The sequence below is a fragment of the Pezoporus wallicus genome, unplaced genomic scaffold, assembly GCF_028554395.1.
Source record: "Pezoporus wallicus isolate ANWC-B61680 ecotype Strahan unplaced genomic scaffold, APGP_CSIRO_Pwel_v1 contig_8090, whole genome shotgun sequence".
In the NCBI taxonomy this organism is placed as follows: Eukaryota; Metazoa; Chordata; class Aves; order Psittaciformes; family Psittacidae; genus Pezoporus; species Pezoporus wallicus.
The window spans coordinates 636,858-641,038 of NW_026642841.1; positions in this window are offsets into that span (position 1 = coordinate 636,858).

Here is a 4,181-nt window from a genome sequence, read left to right on the forward strand (position 1 = left end):
GGACGAGGCAGGGCAGCGGGACAAGCGGTTTGGATGTGCTGAAGAGCCCAGTCTGAAGCCCACCGGTGCTGGGACAATTGGGATCCTCAAAGCCATCGTGCTGCTGACCCAGGTCCCCAGGAGGCCTCAGTCCCACCAAGCCCCAGAGCCACCTTTTCTCTGGTCCCATAGGTGAGTCCCTGACATCGGCTGCCCCTGGGCAGGGAAAGGAGCTGTGAAGGAAGCTGATACTGGAGAACTCACCATGGACAGGGAGGATCCATCCAAGCCCCTGCGTGTTGTGTCCTTCCTCCTGCTGACCACCCTCCAGGTCCTTCTGCAACACCTCACATCACATGCGTGGAGCTGGTCATGGAAGAAGATGGGAACCCCCCTATTAGCACAGCACGTAATGAGAACAGGAGCATCAGTGCAGGTGAAGAGCCAAGCAAACCAGCAAGGGGCAGAGAGAACCCCAGGAACAGCCGAAGGGGAGCACAAGCTGGTCCCAGCTGGATCCAGCCAACCATCCTTCCCTTCATACCCATGGGACAGCCAGCAGGCGATGCTCTGGGATGACACGCAGGAGGATGTCACCATGTTCCCACAGCGCAGGCAAGACAAGGGGAAACCTCTGATAACACCCTAAAATGCGTCCTCAAAACCCTGCCCAGCTCAGAGCCAAAACGCATGGAGCCAGGGGAGGGCAGGATGGAGTGGGGCTGCTGAGACCCACAAGATCTGGGAAGCATCATTTTGATTTAATAGACCTTGATGTTTGAAAATTAAGGCAAGAGAGCTCTTTTATTTGCCACAGGGCTGAGCACAGACCGCACGTGAGCAGGATTCCAAGGGGAAGAGCTTTCCAGATGAGCAGAGTGCAATCTTGTCCTAAGAATCCAAAAGAACACTAAAAATAAGAGGCAGGGGAGAACGGGAGCATGGAGCACAGCATACAATTATCCAACTGCAGATCCTCTCAACAGAGGTGGAACAGAAGGCTTTAACTCATTGTATCGATTAGAGGTATTACAGCACTTGAACAAGAAGAAACTCATTCTTGCAGCAGGCTGATTCCATAAACACGCTGCATTCAGAGCCTCCAATAAGCTGAGTGGCTTTAATGAAAGGCTTGAGATTGAAATTCATGTCTGCAGAGGGATTAGGGAGCGTTCCAAACTGGCAATGGCATCTCCAGGCATGAAGCCACATTGCCACAGTAACCCAGAGGGCTGGGGGTACCCACAGAGGTAGGGTGCTTCCCAGGCACCAATATCCCAGGGGAACCACGGTCAGGCATCACTGCGGCCCCAGGGCAGCCAAGGGGCTCCCCAGCCTCACCCACTTCTTGATGCCCCGATGTCACTCACCAGCGATGTGCAGGGTGCTGGAGGTGGCCTCAGGGTCCCAGGAGGTGCCACAGGGGTTGTGCTGGGAATGGAGGAGCTGCGGCACCAAGGAGCATCCGATGGGTTTCCATGGTGGCTTTAAGAGAGGATGCAGGCAGGGCAGGTCCATGGTAGGGAAGAGGGGGAAGGAAGAAGCCCAAGAGGCTCAGCCCAGGCTGTGACCTCCAGGGCCATGCTGACCAGAGGGCAGTCCTCCAGTGCCAGAACACGGTCACAGCCCCAACCTCACCGCAGAGCATGTGGGGCAGGGGCTCCCAGCTCCAGCTGTAGCCTCACACATGTCCCGCAGCACCCACTGCAGTGCTCCCAAGGCCCCGCCTCGCGGCACTCATCCATCCCACAGGAAAGCCCAGAGCATGAGGCTCAGTTTAGGGTTGGGAAAATCAGGGGCAGAAGCAAGCAGACAATAACTTGCATCAGACACGGGGGTGAAGACAGAGCCGGCGACTGCCACGTGCTGCAGTGAAGCTGGGTTTATCTGGCAGTCAAGCAAGGTCAGCTCCCCCTGATCAGGAGTAGGTACCAAGGTGGGATCCGGCTCCACGGATGCCATGGGTGGGATGGCAGCGTTTCCAGCAGGGAAAAGGATGTCCCAGGGTAAACGTGGCAGCTGATCTATGCCACCCAGTGTCACTCGAGGGGCTCTCCCTCCTAAATGAACTGCCATGGCCTGTTCATGTGCAGGGTGCAGCAGCTCCTGAAGAGCTGGGGAAGCATTCCTGCTCCCTCCCATCACAGCACCACAAACACAGCTCCTGAGACAGCACCTCAGCCCCTGCCTCCCACCACAGCCACATTCCCCTTCCTGAGCCAAGGACACAGGTTCTCCAGGTCTCCCATCCCGAGCCCCACACTGACCAACTGCCACCCCACAGGCACCGAGCGGGCTCAGCTTTGCCCACGCTATGGCAGTGAACCACAGCCATGTGCTGAGCATGGGCAGAACTGGGCTCTCCACAACTGCAGGAACCAGCTCCCAGACCCTCTCTGGAGCCATGAGCCCCTTTTCTGTTGCTGTGGCTGGCATTGAAGGCCCCTCTGACCCCACCAGTGGCCATGCACAGTGGGATCTTCCCCGGACACAGCTCTGCTAGTGAAGGCTCCTGTGACTGTGTCTGGAGAACACACACCACAACCTGAGATGGTTCCCACTGCTCAGCTCCTGCTGCCCCAGGATCCGTGTGCCAGGCCAAACACTCCATCGACCTCTTCACACTCACCAGGGAAGTCTCAGGAAGCACCTCCCAAGAGCCCATTACCACCATGCATTAACTAATGAGCAAATCCACTTGCAGTTAATGGAGCCTTGCTTATTACCTGCCTACTTAACACTACACTGAAGGTTCTTGCTGTTAAATGTCTGTATGTTAATTCCCAGAAAGAGAACCTGTTGGAGAGAAGGCACATGGAAAATCCATTCATACACCTGGAAAGTAAAGATCCAGTGACACAGAAGATGGATTTCATAGAGAGCAGTACTGGACAGAGCAATGGATTTCCATTGCTCCTGGGAGAGAAGAGCCCCCACCTGCTGTGCAACACAAGTGCTCTGCAGCCCCATGGAGGACATCTGCTGAGGTTCACAACCGCACTGAAAGCAAAGCCACCTTAGCCATTCTCTGCCCAGCTTCTGCAAGTGCTCTTACGTGTTCATTGTGTCCCAAAGGTACAAAAGCAGATCACTGGTGTGAGTAAAATCCCAGAACCCCAGACTGGTTTGGGTGGAAGGGACCTTAGAGCTCCTCCAGCTTCAACCCCTGCCATGGGCAGGGACCCCTTCCACTAGAGCAGCTTGCTCCAAGCCCCTGTGTCCAACCTGCCCTTGAACACTGCCAGGGATGGGGCAGCCACAGCTTCTCTGGGCACCCTGTGCCAGCGCCTCAGCACCCTCACAGGGAAGAGCTTCTGCCTAAGAGCTCATCTCAGTCTCCCCTCTGGCAGGTTAAAGCCATTTCATTTTACTCCAGGTATTTTAGCTATTCACTGATACAATGCAATGCATCAAGGAATTCAGTGATACTCAAAGCAGAAAGGTCCTCAGACACACTAATAAATTGCTGGATTAAGAAACACCCCATCATTTATTAAAATAATCCAGAACAAACAGGCTGTAAAGAATAAGGCTGTTCCAGCTGCCTGGCTAAAAGTAAAGGGGAATCACAACACACACTCATCACTGCACCAGCCCCTTGCTGTGCAGAACAGGCTCTGCCTTTAGTTAAAGCAGTTGGCTAACTGAGCAGGCAGGAAAGCACAGCGCAGGCACAGCTGGGCTGCCAGCTGATGCTCCCTCACTTACAGTTTCTGAGCTGCTACAGCAGTAACTTTAAAAGCATTAACGGTGCTTATGGGATTTCTTTTCCTCTCCCAGCTACACCTGAATACTTCCATTACAACACTTCACTGCACTTGAGATGCTCACCCAGAACTCCTGTAATACCAGTGCTTTAAAATACATTTGTTAGAACAGTGCACAACGGATACCATTGCTATGACAAAAAACATAGAGCTGAGGCTCCCAGCTCTATCCTAAACCTGTTGCTTCCACTATTAATCCAGCTTTGACTTCTCCTTAGTGTGGGCATTTGGACATGAGGGACCACAGTGTCATTACAATAAACCAGTTGAAGCAGCCCTCTGGCAGTGTTGCTCAGCTATTGTTTTCTGCAAGTGTAGTACATACACCCAACTAGCTTTAAACACCATATGTTACTCATGTAGAAAGAGGCCAAACTGCAGGTAAGTTATGGCCAGATTAAACACCACAAAAGAACTGACACCAACAGCCCCAGG